Raw genomic sequence first — 18,723 nt, 5'->3', positions numbered from 1 at the left:
GTGTGGGGCGGAGCTATCAAATATAGGGGAGTGTTTGTTTTGGTGATTTGAAATCAAAATCGGTTACCAGAAAGCACTTACCCCACCTTTAAACTGTGTCAGAACAAATTTATCTTGATAATGTCAGATAACTTTGATAGAGAGTATGTAATGGATTACAATCAACCAATCAGCTGTCATCTGTTAAATTAAAGGACACAATTAGATAATACCAATTTAGGTCAACCAATGACCAAGCAATGCTTCATTTTGTTCAGTCTGTGGTAAAAGGTTGCATTAGCAATTAAAGAAAAAAAAAAACAGAAGCATTGAGAACTTTGTAAGTGTACAAACAGTTTAATAAGAAGATACTTTATAAAGACAGTACATTACGCGTATACAGACAGGAGCCATCTTGGAAAAAAGTCTCGACAAGTCGAGCCACGAATGCTGTGCTAAGTGATGAAATCTGACTTGGAATCTCATATGGGACACCTTCTTCCCTTGTAGTTAGTCAACCATATGTTTTAATAAACAGATATAATTCATGCATTTTCATGTAATTAGATTTCACAAACTTAATTCCTATCGACCAGCTCACTTAGCACAGCATTCGTGGCTCGACTCGTCGAGACTGTTTTCCAAGATGGCTCCTGTCTGTATACGCGTAATGTACTGTCTTTATAAAGTATCTTCTTATTAAACTGTTTGTACACTTACAAAGTACTCAATGCTTCGGTTTGCATGTAGGGACTCTTATTATGCTACCGTGTTAGTGTGAGGCCTTTTTGAGCCTTGTTAGTGGTATTAACTAGCAATTTAATTTTACTTATTCTGTGCCCCATATACTAGCGTTATAAGCTAATCTGTTTTGAGAGATAAAACTCTTTACATTCGATTTTCATGAAAACGCATCTCAGAGAACGATCTACTTGGTAAACATGTGTTAATTACCCCTAGGTTAATTTTTCACCAGGGTTGTCCTTTAAGCGCAATCTGCCAAGTAGGGCTCGCTGCATTCTGCGGTGGACATCTCGCCCACATCCAAAACTCCCCATCCCCGTTTCACCCAAAAAAACCTGATTTGTTGTATGTAGGTTTCAGATTGAAAGGGTTTTAAGGTGTAAGGGTAGACCTAGTCTATGTCTAAAAGTGGAGTCAAACCTACGTAAAGGTAGGTTTTAGGTGGGTTTCAGGCGTAAGAAGATAAATATAAGAAGTACTGTAAATGAAAAAGAATTAGGTGTGAAGGTTAAGATTTCTCTATGCTTCTTGTTTCAAAGTTAATGAGGAAGCACGATTATGGAAGTTTGCGAGTGTATGTCTAAGAGTGTATGTTAAACGCAGCCAGGATCTCCAACCACTCAACACTCACCATTTACTACTACCTCTCAAGTGTGTAGTAAATCCACAAGAGAGAAGCTTGATGCACAAATAAAAGATGAACTTTAATAAAACACAAAGAGCAATAACACTACACAAACTCATTAAACGTTAGCACAAGACAAAGAACTGAGGAAAACCAAGGGCTTAAATACACTGTTAGACATTTTATTGTATTTTTGCGGTAACTTACTGGCAGCACTATTGCCAGTAAGTTACTGTAATTGCCCCTTTACAGTAGCTTACCTGTAAATGTGTTTTACAGTATGATGCCCTTACCGTAATTTAATTTTACAGTATGATGCCCTTACCGTAATTTAATTTTACAGTATGATGCCCTTACCGCAATTTAATTTTACAGTATGATGCCCTTACCGCAATTTATTTTTACAGTATAATAATTTTTACAGTAATTTTACTGTAATTTATTTTACTTTTTATTTTACAAAATATGCATATGTTAATATGTTATTACTTTATTTTGAATATTTTACATGAATGCAATAAAATAAATAATACATTTAATAAATTCCAAATAAGAGACTTGAGTCCATGTACATCAGTATATTTTTTTATTCACCGTCACAATCAATTACAAAAAACAGAAAAAAAATAGAGAACTGAATTCATTACAACAAATCAAAGCAGAGATCATGACGATATGGCAACAAAAAGTATGAACAAAATACCCCAGCTGGTCTTGGCTGGCCTCCCTACTGGTAAACTACTAATGGCTGATCTGAAACAAAACAGAGGGACAATGTGTGAGAAATGGTTTATCTCATCTAAATTTGTTCATGGACAGATGAGGTAACAACTTGTGCAACAGCAGTTATTCATAGTTATACTTGTTATATTATTATTATTCATAGTTATACTTATATTATATATCTCTATCCCGAGGACAAGCGTGCGCGCTCTGGAGATTATCATGTGAAACGCAACAATACCCAATCAGAAAGCAAGCTGCTGACGGAAGACACCTCCCTCCAGCTCACGCTGGAACATGTAAAGGCCATGTTCACACCATCTCCATTACTTCATCTAAACATTTTCCTTTCCCCCCCCGCAAATTTTCTTTAAAAAGCATTCCATACACTATCAGGGTATATACAGAACTTCTTAAGTTGAATTTAATACCTTTTACTACCTTTTTTAATACCTTCAAAATATTTTTTAATACCAGCGCGACTTCAAGCTGCAACTATAGTAGCGTAAATGAAATATCTTTCCAAATGGAAAAACATATTGCATCACAATGTAACGAGGTCATTATAACTTAACATCAGCTGCCCACAGAGATGAGAATAGAAATAAAGACAGAATAGGAAGGAGACATCTTCTTCATAGTTCATGCAGTGTACAGAGCAATTTTCACGGCGCAATATAGATTTTTTTTCTTTTTCGTTTTAAATCATGAAGGCGAGTCAGTGGATATCACACAAAAACGTAATGTGTGTGAGAGTCGGTGAAGTCTCAAACCTGGTCAATTATTCACTACTGAAAGTGAACGTAAAATCTGACAAGCTTTCGGCGCATATTCTCACAGAGACAAGAGATATCTCTTTATTTATATAAATCTGCTTTAACATATGCTGATAACGTATAGCCTATAACTGTCTGAATTTATATTCTTAATATTTCTCTTTTGGCCCATATTGTGAAACAAATTAGAAGAGAAGTATAGGCCCATTTCGTGTTAAACAAGTTTTTTTTTAAATAAAGCTGCTCTTACTTTCTGATAATACTGATATTATTGTAGTGTTCTGACATATTATAGACTGATAATCATTTTAATTATAGGCATATAATTCCTTGTTTAATTGTGCAAAATGTATTTAAATAATGAGGAGTAAGCTAATATATCTATTCTTTTATTATGCAACATGTCGGTTGTGCATTGATGCATTATGAAATTATCACGGGGGCAAATTAAATGTATTATCAATTTAATAATAAAAGTAGGCCTACCCTAATAATAATAATAATCATTTATATACATAAATAGTAAATGCTAAATCTTCACTCATACAGTGAGCAGACAAGTCGCGCTCGCTGATCCGAGCCATGGTGTGAGCATATAAACCGTGAGCTTTGGCTTTACATCGCATGCGATCTACCCGTACAGTGTGAGTAGATACGCTTGCTGAAATCGCACAGTGTATGCCAAGCTTTAAGCAACTTGCATACGGTATTTCGAAACAGCTCTTCAATGCCATAGATTCAAATTGAAAGAGTGGTGTTTAGTTGCAAGGTCTAAACACCACAGCACCTCAGCTCGCAATGTAGTGGTGGTGATAGGGCATAGCGTCTGCTGTCTGACGTCTGTCACGCACCTGTTGATGAAGCTGCTAGACTAACGTTAGGCTACTGGCAGTGGTTTGAATCGGGAGAGCAGTCGGGGTTGAGGGCAAAGCAGTGGAGGTTGAGGTCGTTGATGCATCTGTAGCGCAGAACATTGGTATGGGAAGCTGCTCGCTACGTCCGCGCATCCTAGCTTGGTGGCTATTTGATTACATATGCGATTTGACGCCATTCACCCCCACCCAGGTTATATTAATTGTCTTCTTGCAGACGTGGCAATAAGCCTCGCGGCTGTTGCAAACTACTGGCCTAAGCCAGTCTTTAAATCGTGAGTCCTCCAGCCAGAGGTCCGAAAACTTGCATTTCCCCATGCTTTAATTACTGAATGGAAGCGAGCTCGCGTACATGTTTGTCAGCAAGCCAGCCGCGGATCCAGTTCGTTTCAGCGCGCGCGAACGAACACCACCTCACACGATATCGCGCAGGTCCTACTCTAAACATATAAATAAATCCACGCGAATTTTAGAAAAAAAAGGCCAAATTGACAAATTTATCTAAAAAAAATTGGACTCGAAAATGTAATACCTCGTCAGATGACGTTTAGTACTTTTTACTACTTTTTAATGCCCTTAATTTTGGCTAATTTCATTTACTACCTTTTACAACCCCGCGGACACCCTGACTATAAGAGCAATTTCATGATATGATATACTTCATATCACCTGTGGTGTGGTAGGCAAACGTCACCTCCTGCTCAACTGACATCTTATGCTGCCTTCACGTGCTATAGGAATTAGTGAACTAGTTTCCTAGTTAAAAAATTGGACATGAACGCCCTCTCAAGTCAAAATCTGAATGTGATGAGCTCGTAATCACAACTTCAGAAGTGGGAAGTAGGAAATTTCTAGCACATGAAGGCAGCATAAGACGAGGTTGGCTGAAAATTAAAAGATAAAAGTCTCTCAGAAATTGCAAATAATTAAATACTTGCACCTGTACATACTTGCATGATTAGTTTTTAGTTCAGGTTTTAGTTGTAGTCCAGCTTTGTCCGTTTCTCCGTCTATTCCTCAGTCTCTCTGTTTTCTGGTCACTGGTTGGATATGATCTGCATATAAAATAATGTATACATATTTTGGTAACACTTTACAATAAGGTTGTATTAGTTAACATTAGTTAAAGGGTTAGTTCACCCAAAAATGAAAATTCTGTCATTAATTACTCACCCTCATGTCGTTGGACACCCGTAAGACCTCCGTTCATATTCGGAACACAAATGAAGATATTTTAGTTGAAAGCTGATGCTGAGAAAGGCTTCAGATAGGCCCCCATTGGCATTCAGTACATTGACACTTCCAAGATCCATGAAAGGCACTTAAAACGTCGTTACAAAGTCTATCTCACCACAGTGGCTCTACAATAATTTTACGATGTGACGACAATAGTTTTTGTGCGCAAAAAAAAATCTAAATAACACCTTTATCCAACTTGTTCTCGACTTCCGTGTGTGCCTCCACGACGCATGCGCGAGAATATGACGTAGATCCGGCGTTCGGACACATGACCCAGAAGCGATTTGTTCACGAGCAGAGGAAGACGCACGTGTCTAAGCTGTTGAATTCTACATTGATCGTGCTTTAGGTCTCGGCGTAGTGCTCAAAATGGGGTTAAAGTGTGCATTTCATGGATTCCCGAACGCCGGATCTGCGTCATATTCTCGCGCATGCGTCGTGGAGGCACACACGGAAGTCGAGAACAAGTTGGATAAAGGTGTTATTTAGATTTTTTTTTGCGCACAAAAACTATTGTCGTCATATCGTAAAATGATTGTAGAGTCACTGTGGTGAGATGGACTTTGTAACGACGTTTTTAGTGCCTTTTATGGGTCTTGTGAGTGTAAATGTACTGAATGCCAATGGAGGCCTATCTGAAGCCTTTCTCAGCATCAGCTTTACACTAAAATATCTTCATTTGTGTCTGAAGATGAACGGAGGTCTTACGGGTGTCCAACGACATGAGGGTGAGTAATTAATGACAGAATTTTCATTTTTGGGTGAACTAACCCTTTAATGCATTAGTTAACATGAACTAACCATGAACAACACCTCTGTTCAGCATTAGTTAATCTTTTTTAACGTTAGTTCATAAAAATCCAGCTGTTCATATTAGTTCACAGTGCATTAACTAATGTTAGCAAGATTTCAATAATGCATTAGTAAATGTTGAAATTAACATTAACAAAGATAAATAAATGCTTTATAAGTGCAGTTCATTATTAGTTAATTTTAACTAATGTAGTTAACTAATGAACCGTATTGTAAAGTGTTACACAAATTTTTAAGTGCATACAATGAATCATTTTTAATTACTTTGTCATGTTATGCAGTGACATATCCCACATGAGACTAAACAGTCACAACAAGATAACAAATAGATGCCAAGTAGGAAATGCAGGCAACAAGTATTTTTGAAATAATAAAATGTTATGCATTAAAAGACGTTAATCACATAATGTTAGTCAAAATATATACTTACAAAGCCAAAGATGCTCAGTGCTGTGGCTCTTTCTGGGGTGTTGTTAGCTCCTGTTGACACAAGAGAGAAAAAGAAGAAATTTTCATTAATGTTTATTGACTATAATGGTGCCTAAATGTTATGCACATGATAATTCACAGATATAGGATGACTGCTAGATTGACCACTTACACAATCAAATGACTATCAACACTGAAAAAAGAGAGAAGACAATAATAGAGCCTTCAGTGGCATGTAAAAATGAATTCATATGAAATAATATAATAAATAAGAAGCATCAATGAACATAATTGAACTAATTATTATTATACTTGAATATATATTAATCCTCTGGTGTATACACTGGCGTAAATGTTCTATTTTCGAGAGAGAGAGAGAGAGAGAGAGAGAGAGAGAGAGAGAGAGAGAGAGAGAGAGAGAGAGAGAGAGAGCCTTTGACACCGCTAACGTTACTTCAAATGGCGTCACACACATTTAACTGTCAACGAAAATATGTAACTATAACTGGCCGTGAAAAGACGGAAACCATTGTTCGCGTAAATACAACATTTGGTACATAATGTACAATGCAGGTAACAGTTAGTCAATTGTATGCAAATTTAATGGGTTATGAAAGCGGTTCTTGAGGAAAATGAACAGTTCCCCGAGACTGTCATATAGTAATAGCAATTCGATATTATTATTTACTTTCTTCATATATGTAGCTATATTTAATGAATATTGGTTTACGTTTTAAAAGTATCAAAGACATTTGTGACAAATTTGTCAAATAAAAACTTCTTACCTCAGGAAAGCTCGCAGCTGGTGTCTGGCGATCCGATCCACAGGCAGGGACGTCCGTTATGCGCGCACTCGACACAAACCTCATTTGCGCGGGCTTGGCACGCGAGTAAACAATTTAAATTGTGTGAGGTGTAAGCAAAGTTTATAAATATATTTTTTAAACATTTAAAAATTACATTTATATCACCACACTTGTACTGGTATTACTCTGGCATTAAAATAATAATAAATAAAATAAAATTACGGATCATGAGATATAAAATGCTAACAGTAGGTGTTTGTGTGTGTGTGTAGCCTACCGTTAGCATTTTATATCTCATGATCCGTCATTTTATTTTGCAACGTACAGTTATAGCCGAAAAATAAACAAGTAATGAAACTTCACTTTGCCCTCAGCCTAAACGATTTGCCAGGGAACAAATTATAGATCCATGAGAGCAAATATGGGCCGTTAAATCTCCACAAGACTAATTATAGCTGGAGACGCCACAGAGACATCAGAGCCAGCGGCAGACGTCAGAAGGGCTAGCCGAGGAAAGTCTACTCTCGCCGGGTAAACAGGCGCTGAACGCCGCTGACTCACTGGAGCTCACATCTCCGAAAACACCAGATAAAATGTTAAAATAGGCACTCTTCTTATAAATAAACCACAGATTTGAGCTTTAAACAACTACATTACCGACTAAAAAAGTCTTAAAACTACGTTTTGTCACACATTAACAGTTTTAACACAAAAAGACGTGTAAACACAGCCCATGTCAGTCATTTCTCAACGAGAGGAGCCGCTGGCAGAAGCTCCTCCTACGAGGCGAATTCGAAATACATTTATAACACTAATACTTTACTCTATTTATTCTATACTCTATTTTTTCCTCTTTTTGAAAGTTGTGAAATCACTATTGTGGAGTTTTTCTTTTGCTATTTGAGCAAATGGGCACACAAAAAATATATAATTATTGTATTCTCTCATTCACCGCTATAAAATTTAACCCAACTATGACGACTTCCGCTCTGAGAAACCCGAAAATGTGAAAAGGGTCGGAGAAAATACTAAGTATAAAAATTACTTCTTTGTCTCCCACAAAGAACTAATTTTACATCCTTCCATCCACATGTTTTTATTTAACTTTTAAACATCCAGTGTGTGTGTGTGTTTGTGTGTATTCTTTGTTTACAGTAGCACTACTGCTTTTACGTAAACAGTAAAATACTGCAAATTCCCATATACAGTAAGTTACTGTAAATTTCATTAAAAATACCCACAATGCAGTGCATATTACAGTAGCTAACCGTAAATAATATAAATGGTATTTTACTGGGCTTTTTTGCGGTAAGTAACTGTAAAATTGCGGTAAAGTCTAACAGTGTACTCAAGGTAAGATCATTAACAGAACAGGGAACATGTGAGACACTAATCAGGAACCAGGACAACTAATGAAAGAACTAGAACTCTAGAAATGGTGACAATTAAAACAAAAAGAACAAGATAATGAAACTAAACAGAACAGTACAGTACAAGACATATAGGAACCAGGGGATGACCCAGAGCCATGACTGGATGAAGGCCCACTGTACAACTGATGCCAGGCTGGTGACAGGAGCCCGACTGAGAGAGGTGTAAATGTGACCAAAGGGGACCCAGGCAGAGCCAAAGAGACATCTCAAAGGACATCTCCGTGTCCAACACAAGGAGGTGAGGAACGAGGAGTGTCATGAGTGAGGATGCACAGGTTTATCCTTCCCTCGCATCCTAAAGGGGATTGAGCTTGGGCGTAGGCTTGGCAGACGGGAGACGGAGGGAGTAAGGACAATAGAGGAACCGGTGGGATTTCTATTTTAATATATTTGAAATATAATATAATTTATACCTGTGGTGGCAAAGCTGAATTTTCATCAGCCATTACTCCAGTCTTCAGTGTCACATGATACTTCTAATATGCTGAATTGGTGCTCAAGAAACATACTTCTTGTGCTGCTTAATATTTTTATGGGAAATGTGATTCTTTCATTTTCAAAGAAAATATACTTCTTTGATGAACAGAAAGTTAATTTATTTGAAATAGAAATCTTCTGTAAGATGTCTTTACTGTCACTTTTTATCAGTTGAAATCCTTTCTGAATAAAAGTATTCATTTCTTGCTTGCAAGCTAACCTTGCTTTGAAAGGTAATGCTGCACAAAATTCAACATTTTGATATGATTCATTTCCTGGTTTTAGGTTCTAATATTGTGAATATTTTAAACTAAAAACTAGTGAAATGTTTCATTTGATTATTTGTTGAGTCATCCATTGATGCATTTTCCTAAACGGTAACTAAAACAGCCAATTAACTCACTTTGGGACCCAAGGTGGATAGGATTTTGCCGGGGGCGTTGCAATATAATTCAAAACTGTATCTCCAACATGAGCACCGCAGCTCAAACCATTTGGAGCACATGCTAATCACTAGACCACGGCGCCAACTAGTGCTTCCTGTTGGCACCTACGGCATCTAGTATTAGTGTGCAGGTGGAGTGAACCCGTACGCTGACAGCACCGTAGCTTTGCCAGTTGCTGGCAGCGCCACGATAGTGAAGATGTGCATGCGAGGGGAAAAAAAGAGACTGTGACGGTGTGTGTTGTGTCTTGACATGTCAGCAGAGTGCCAAGCTAAAGGACATCATAATTATCACAGGTTAATCGTAAGTCATTTTGACAAGCCCATGATAGCTTTATTAATTAAATGCACTATATCTTTCTGAGAGACGACAGGGAGAGAACTGATGTGCTCTGGTACTTATCTTGTCAGTGTGTGCTGGGTTGACTAGTGTGTGTGTCTGTGTAAAAGTGTGTGCATTTGTGTGTCTGGTTGAAAGAAAGAGAGATAGAGCGATAGGAGAGCTGCATAGTGCTTTAAATGAGCAATCAGGCACAGAGCCTTGCTCAGCTACAGCTGCCACCCACACAAACACACTTATGCATTTCGCACTCAGGAAAACCTCTCATTCAGGTCACATGGGGCGCAGATGCATTCTCTATAAATTTAGATAGTGCTCAATTAAAATGCACGCTGCGATCACTACAATCACACACCTGACCACATTTCAAGGCAGCCTAACACACACACACTCGCACACACGCTTTCACTCATACTGTTGAGCAGCAGCGATCAGCTGACAAACGTAGCCTCATTACACCCCTCTCCCACTCTCTTTTGCACATTCACACACTGGGTTCTTCACCTCATCCACCTAGGCAGAGGGAAACAGGCCCTCCCTACTACCATTCTGGTCTCCATGGCAACAGCCAATCAAGTCATGTCTCTGAACTGGCCTGCCAGTAGAATACCAGGAGACAAAAAAAAAAGCCTGATGCTCTGGAGAGAGACTTAAAGAGAGAGAAATGATTTAGGAGCAACAAGGCAACGCTTGAGGTCAAAGGGCAAAGATTACTTTGCAGAACGTGACTGTCAAGTTTATATCTAGAACGTATTAGTAGCAATTAGAACTGCTGAAATAAAAATGTATTTAAAGTACTAGTCTCACTTCCATAACATATTTACGTTTGCAACAAATTTGCATAATGCTAGCCTACGGTCTTCATTGGCTGCCTGCGAACAACGTCTACTTTGATCTTCAAAAACACTGTAGTTGTAGCTGAGAAGCAACATAATTGTAGCAACATGTCGTGTTTTCAACATGTTGCGAAGACACTGTCTTCCACTTTGCACTTCCAAAGAATGAATAAATGCCTTCTGAAGTGAAGTGAAGTGTTTGTGTAAGAAAAATATCCATATTTAAAGGTCCCATGGCATGAAATTATAATTTTATGAGGTTTTTTTTAACATTAATATGAGTTCCCCTAGTCTGTATATGGTCCCCAAGTGGCTAGAAATTTTGATAGGTGTAAACCGAGTTCTGGGTGTCCTGCTCTGCCTTTGAGAAAATGGGAGCTCAGACGAGCCGATCTGGAATCTTCCATGTATGTCGTCATAGGGGGAACGGTTACCTCTATGGTTACCTCCCCTTCCTCTGCTTTGCCCCCCAGAGAATTTTGGAGAAAATGGATTCCGTATGTCGCGATGTCAGCACAGGCTTTACAAACAGACTTTTACCATGTGGATTCGACAGCACCGCCACAAACAGTGAGTAACAGTGTTCATTAATGCCTGATCTGTGATTTCTGATGTGTAGCTAAATATTCAAGTTCAAGCAGACTTTCTTTCTAAATCGTTTAATACTGTCAGTCCCGCCGCTGACCGTCTTGATGCCCTAAGGGTAATGCATCAGGGAATCAGGCCAGTGACTAAAACGATCAACTTCACATCGTTTCTGTTAGTAGCATGAAACAAATCTGTTATTTGATTAGACGCTAGATCAGCGATCAACGAACACTCTCTTTATAATGTTAGGATCTGTCAATCACACGTCGCGAGTGTATCTGCACACTTGTCCAAACTGCCGTTATAATGAATGACGCTGTTATGCTGCACAAAGCTCTTACTGTATTCATGTCGATGTCGTGTTTGCTGTTAGTTGTGGTGAAAGCATTTTGTGAGAGAAAACGTGCTGCAATAACGAGATCACTGCATTCACGCGATCAACAAGACTGCCTTTGTACTCAATGCTCATCACTGCAGCTTTTCATGTGATGGGTTAGGTAGTAAAAGTATTTGAGAGGGGTTCCACATGTTACAAAGTTCGTAGAATAAGGAGGAAGAAGACAGGGTCGGCGTGACTGGGAGTCGTGTTTATTCAGAACTCTCAGATACAAGCAAAATAAACTCGCGCTCACAGCGCTCTCAACAACTCAGTACAAAAAACTTTCTCAGCTATCTTTCTCCAGCTCTCCGTCTCTCTGGTTCACATGCAGTCCGTCTCTCTCTCTGGCAGCGCTTGCAGACCTCGCTAAACCACGCCCCCTCCGCCACATAATCTAATACTCATTTCAAATGCAAAGATGTCAGCCAATCACAACAGTGGGTGTTTTCACTGAAGTCTCACATTAGACACGCCCCTTGAAACAGAGCATTCAAGCCAGAGGGCTAATATCAGTATAGAAAAAATGCTTTTTATTTCTAAATTACAACATTTTTTTATGTAAAAACCATACTAACAATATAAGTACACCTCAGGACACATTATAAAATTATTTTAAAAAATCCATGCCATGGGACCTTTAAAATTTTACAGACTAAAATAATTAGCTTCTGGAGGTCAGCAGTACGCAAGTCAACTTACGGCGAAATAGTAACTCTTGACCCTTGAACCCTTGATGCATGCGTATTGACGAACGCAGAAGCACAAAGGATAGAGCAAAACAAAACACCGGTCATGAATTAGAAGTCTAAAACGAGATATTTTAAAAAGAAATGGCGGAGGATTTCGATATAAGAGAAGAGGGGCTTGAGTTTGTTGCCCAGCCCTATCCATGAGAAGCGTCAAAGCGTGCAATGCTTCTATACATTGCGTCAGGGGTTACTCTTTTAGCGTAAGTCGACTTGCGTACCGCTGACTGCCGGAAGCTAGTTATTTTAGTTTATAAAGTTTTAAATATGGATATTTTTCTTACACAAACGCGCAACTTCACCTCAGAAGGCCTTTATTAACCCCCCGGAGCCGTGTGGAACAGTTGATGGATAGATGCACTTTTATGGACTTCAAAAACGAACCATCAAGTCAGCGCCATTATAATGCTTGGAAGAGCCAGGACATTTTTAATATAACTCAGATTGTATTTGTCTGAAAGAATGATGACTCGAGGGTGAGTAAATCATGGCCTAATTTTCATTTTTGGGTGAAATATCCCTTTAAGTGCTTTTTTTTTTTACTTGGATATAGAGACCTGCGCAGGACAGATTTTTCGGTCCCGCTCCTGCCCGCAAAAGCCTGAAGGTAAACATATACATACATTTTCCATGAAAATAGTTTCAATCAAGTTACATGTCGCCTAGTCTCAGCCTCAGACATCACGCCCACGGACCGTTGGTTGAACGTCTGATGCATATGGCACGCTTATCGGGAAACACTTCAGGAGTTTCGAAGTTGTCATCTGATTGGTTGAATTCTACAGGATGTCCGCAAGACGTGTGTGTTGTGTTCTTTAACTGTCCGCCTGGAAACAAATACGGTGATGCCAAACTCCCTCGTGGAAGAACGCCGTTGTGTTTACAACTGTGACAATGAGCGCTTACCAGGATCAACTAAACGCTGGATTTTCAAAAGTATGTGTAATTCATGGCTACATTGTAGCAGTAAACTTGAACAACGTTCATAAATGAATAATTTGTAGATGCACGCCGGTCTGTTATTGCAGGGACATCGACTTTACATTTGCACGCCCCTAAACGTGACGCGGAACAAAACGAACTGTGATTGGTTGCGTTACATGTCAGTCAAAAGCCCACTTGGACGGGCCTTGACCAGTGAAAACTGCGATGGAGTCCAGACCTTCTGCCGTCAGTCTGAAGGTCTGGATACGTGAGACTACATGTCGCCTATCCACAACCTACAAATTGCAGCATGAACGCTCTGGATAATTTTTTTTTTATTAAAGCATATTTTATATACATTTACAAAGTAAATTTTAACAGAAAAGCAAGCATAGGCAAATGAATGTTGGATTTTGGCATGGCAGAAAAAAAAACAAAACAACCTTTGGCACATATACACACTTGTTCGCTTGCCATGCTATTATTACGGAGAAATCATAGACCAGCAATTATGGGCAGCTTTTCCCCCTTAATGCAAAGAGAATATATAACTGCACAATCATTTAAGCTTTTTTTGTTACCAACGTTTTGAAAAGGTATGCAAACAAAAAAAAACTTAAATGAGTTTGCAGTTATTTACATTACATTTACATTTAGTCATTTAGCAGACGCTTTTATCCAAAGCGACTTACAAATGAGAGCAATAGAAGCAACTACAACAGTCAGAGGCTACAGTATGCAAGTGCTGTAACAAGTCTCAGTTAATCTAACACAGAACACACAGGATTTTTTTTTATTTATTTTTTTTATAAATAATTTAGACAGACAGAAAAATGAATAGAATGTTATATATTCTATTCTATACAAAGAGTTATATTCTATTCTTTATATTCTATTCTATACAAAGAGTTATATATTCTCTTTGCATATATTCTCTTTATTCTCACAAATAATTTTATTCTCCAGAAATCGTTTTATTCTCCCCCACAAATTAAAACTACTCAGGCTTATATGATGTTATGATATGATATCTCTAATATGACTCAAGTCTCTCCTTCGATGTAAATCTATATGATTTTTTACCCATTTTTTCACCTGCTAGACATAAGTCATAAGCCATATTGTTTAGTAAAGTATGGGAAACTACAGCTTCTGTTAAATTGTCTATGCTGTAGTCCAGGGATAGGCAACGCTGGTCATGCCACTGTCCTGCAGAGATTTGCTCCAACCCTGAAAAAAAGACTCACCTGCTTGTAGCCTTATGCCCGGTACACACTGTACAATTCCCAGATGAAAGATGGCCAATAGTGGCGATTTCTGTGGTCGTGGCTCCTAAACTGGGGTCCTACGTCGTACAGTGAGAGAGGTTCAAAGACGGCCATTGTCACGGTCTTGCAACCAAAGATAGCCTGTGATCATTTTCTGACATTGTCAGAAATTTAGCATGATCATCTCACAGTGCGTTTGCTGCTACGACCTACATCTAATGACTAGCCAATAAAAATGCAACAAAAAATGGCGTATTGATTAACGCATGGTACTAAAACGTAAAACTACTTACCTCAAGCTCCATTTGCAAAATTGCCATGCCAAGTTGGCCTCTTTTCCTCATCCATATTCTCCTTTGGCTTCCTCCTCTTTTTTCCAGTGCACATAAAAACCACAATTGCCAAATTGTGAGTCATCTTTACCACTAGCGCATGCTGATGACATTTTACTCTTCTATACTAATCTTGCATTGTAGCCTACAATATGTCAACAGTCTACATACATGCAAGTTTATTAGATCAATGTTTTACAGTGTGATTTGTAAAATCTTATAGGATTGCCAAAATCGCAAAGTAATCCTGAAGACATTGATTAGCTTGTTCAGGTGTGTGTGATTAGGGTTGGAGCTAAACTCTGCAGGATAGCGGCTCTCCAGGACCAACGTTGACTATTCCGGCTATAGTCTATGGCAAGATTTCAGTTCTGCCTAGCCGATACATTGTTCTATCAATAATTTGCACGGTCACAGCTATAAAGTATTGAAGTTGGGGCTCTTTCTCTGTTCATGACCTGTTCGTGGCTGCCTTAGAGTTGAGAAATTCATCTCACTAGGTTATTTGAAGGCGAGAGGCTTCAGTATTGAGCTAAAGGTGCTCATTCTTTCTGATGCCACCGCTCTTGAAACGCTGACTGAATAAATGAAGAGGAAATAGATCCTTCTGGCTTCTGTTCTCCTGTTTGCCATGCAATGTGCTAGAGCAAGCGAGCAAGAGGTCTTGTTGTTTGGCCAGAGCTGTCTTCAGGTGAGTGAAGACAGACACTGCGGCATAAAAACTTTAAGGCTTTTATTAATTAAATAAATAAAAGAGCGATGAAAAGGAGAAGAGTCATGGTAGAAGTTGTGAAGTCTATGGGGCATGGAACAATATAAAAGTGTGAAATTCTCATCGGGTATGGGGAATGTGAAGGTCAGGCTGAGCGGCAAGGCTAGGAGGTCATCTGGGCACCTCGAGTACACCTAGTGCATGCAAGAGGAAGACCATTTTCCCCAAGAGTGAGGTGTAATGCAAGATTTATGACTGCGGTGACGAGGCATAATAAACATCACGTGCGCTCCATCATGCTGCAGGTATTGCGGCATTGTCATGACCTTCATCACCTGCTCCTGCTGTGAGCCTGGACCTGGGTTGGCAATAGAATTTCGTCATTTTAGGAGAAGATGATATTGAGTACAGATACATTTGATTCAGCAAGGATGTTTATAGGAACCTTCAGGTCATGGTGGGTTTTTCTTAAAGAGTAAAAAGTTGAAAACTATTTTGTTGTATGACAGTCTTGTAAACCTTGTGCCATGCCTTCATTGTTTATAATATGAATAATTATTATCATTTTTAAATGCCTTTTATGTATTGATTTTAGTGTTTTACTCTTGTCCCAGATTAAATTTTCAATATTAAAATGTGAAAATACATTATAAAAGATAAGCATCAACCTAATGCAACCTGATCTGAATGCAAAGTATACCTCTAAGGATATTCAAAATGAAATAATTGTATAATGTAAGAATTTTTTCATTTTAGACGATTAAATAAATCCAACTGGAACAGGAAATCTTAGGAGATTCAGTACACAACCCCTTTAACCACAAACGACACAGAACCATGAACAGACAGAACTAAGGGTTAAAATACACAGATATGGCCTATACCATGAAGTCGGTTTAGGTGGGTAGCCAGTTATGTTTCAGTTTAGTTTGCGCAAACCCAGGGCTTTAAGCACCATGAAAGTGGTTTGGCTATTAGCAGTATTCATCACCATAGTAACTTACGCTCCACGACTAACCTACTCCGGGGCAGGTTATGTTCCAGGTAAGAGATCTCAAACCGAAATCAGCTGTGAGCAAAGTGACACTTGTCTGATGCTGTTTCTACTCCAAATTAAAGGTCACTCCATAGCTAATTATTTTTGTTAAATTAATGATATATTATTTTTAAAGACAATGTTGTCTGGCTTTTAGCAGTGCTTATTTATAATAATAATTTTGTATGATTTAGATATGATTTATATTATTATTAAGCACTTAGTTAAATATAAATATATAAAGGTAATATAAAAAAGCTTTAGAATCAATAGATAAAGTTATAAATATGACTACATGTAAGATTAAATGTTCAATTCTCTGTATACCTATATCAACTAAACTAACTTCACAACTTTTCGCTAACCGATAATTCTTTATACTTGAAAGCGATAACTGATAGTCGATAAATTGAAATCCAAATTTTCACCATTGAAAGCCATGTCCCAAGCACACAATTATAATGTTCTCATTATTATTTTATATAGCCTATATGAACAGACTTGCTCTGCACATGTTGCACTTAACTTATTTTCCTTTTTTGAAGGGATTCCAGTCATATTTCAAGCGAATCAAAACCATCATGGCAACTCATCTGAAGGAAATAATCAATTATTTATCGGCTTTAAAATATTGGTCAAATCTTCTTATCGGGCCGATACCAATAACATTAAAAATGAACATATATTGTCCGATACCGATATATTGTTCATCCCTACTTAATATTTTTCAATCTCGTAGTATTCTGCAGTAATGTCTTGCTGCTTCTCTCGTGAGAAGTGAATCTCAGTTTCACTGTTCCGCAGCATGTGATTGGCTGTTCCCTACCGATGTCATGCCTAAACTCAGAATCTAAGCCCGAGTTGACAGAGAAAGTTGATGATCAGCGTCATGGTACCAGCAAAGCCTGATTGGATTGGTTTGGTTGTGTCAACTCGAAACTAATCCTGTAACCCTAAGTTTGTTCAACTGCCATCATGGTATGGGACACTGGTGTAGGGCTAATTAACAACCAAGGAGACTATAGGAACACAGAAGCGCATAGTGAAAATCAAACACAATGACAACAAAACCGAACTTAACCATTACACTAGCCTTGTGTAAATGCATGCCAGTCAAAAATGATCCAGCACATGAGTCACTTTGAAAAGTCAGTCCATCATTATGAACTCACACGCTTAAAGTGCGTGCAGACGGCTGAGTTTTGCTTGAAGGTACTCAAATGCAATAAAAGGACTAAATCTGCTTTCTTCCATGTCACTTGAGAGATTATCTGATATAATATTGAAAATTAGATGGTATCAAGCAGACTCAATGACACAAACATGGCCGACTGACCTTAAAGCCACGTGAAACACAACTTTGAAGGCAACCATGTTTAGTACTGTGTTTCCACTCTCTTGGAATAACCGTAGGGTCCGAGCGGCCCAGTGTTACTAAGCAGTTGCTAAGGAGACAGGAATTTGAGGCGGAAAAACAGGATGAGGTGTGAGATGGAAAGACAGATGAAGTAACAGGAAGAGAGTGAGACAGGGTGAAAATGAATAAGTGGACTGTTATGGGTTGCATAAAGGGTATTGGAAGGTCTCGCAAATTGAGGCACTGCACATAATACATAATGAATCAGACCCTTCACTCATTCTTGTCTTTTAAGAACCTGTACGCACACATATAATCAGTTATGCTTCCATGCCACTGTATATACATTCACACTCATCTGTATAGAAGTATTCATGATGGTTTGTCTTCTGTGTGAAAATAGGTTCTCTTTAGCATCTCTTTTGTTGTTGTTTTTTGCAAGTCAAACCATTATCTAGCCTGCACAGTACATACTGCAAGGGTTAGTTCTTCCTCAGAACATGAGTGGCACCAAATGACATGACTTTAATATTTCTTGAATGCCTATGTTCTTTTGGCAACGTGAAAAGATGGTAAAATACTCTGACAGTGTTTACTGTGCTGCTACTGAATCTGCAGCACAAAAAGAAATGATGAGTTGTGAGCTTGCAGTCTAAATTTAATATGTTGAGAGAGAAAGACTGCGTGAGGAGAAATAATAAAAAGACAATAAATAGGCACTGCACCTTTCTTTTGCATTGCCCTCACTGGTGCACGTAACTGCAAACACATTGCACGAAATCCTATTCACAGTCTTTATGATCAATTCATTAAAAATAACTGGTTCACGAGTGTCTTTTTTAAT

General features: G+C 38.4%; 1 protein-coding gene and 1 long non-coding RNA gene across 2 annotated transcripts in view; both read right to left on the bottom strand.

The window, feature by feature from the left end:
- The window catches only part of LOC307133598 (craniofacial development protein 2-like), a 1,416,430-nt gene that overhangs the window by 823,460 nt on the left and 574,247 nt on the right, over positions 1-18,723 (bottom strand). The window lies entirely within an intron of this gene.
- On the bottom strand, positions 1,920-7,738 carry LOC307133989. Its single transcript, XR_013817506.1, has 4 exons — positions 6,986-7,738; positions 6,202-6,251; positions 4,670-4,774; positions 1,920-2,101 (listed from the first exon to the last, which is right to left on the bottom strand). It is a non-coding gene; the product is annotated as an uncharacterized lncRNA (long non-coding RNA).

Source organism: Gobio gobio, assembly GCF_949357685.1.
Source record: "Gobio gobio genome assembly, chromosome: 11".
Classification (NCBI taxonomy): domain Eukaryota; kingdom Metazoa; phylum Chordata; class Actinopteri; order Cypriniformes; family Gobionidae; genus Gobio; species Gobio gobio.
The sequence above is the reverse complement of the archived record's forward strand: the minus strand, read 5'-3'. Positions and strand labels throughout refer to the sequence as shown.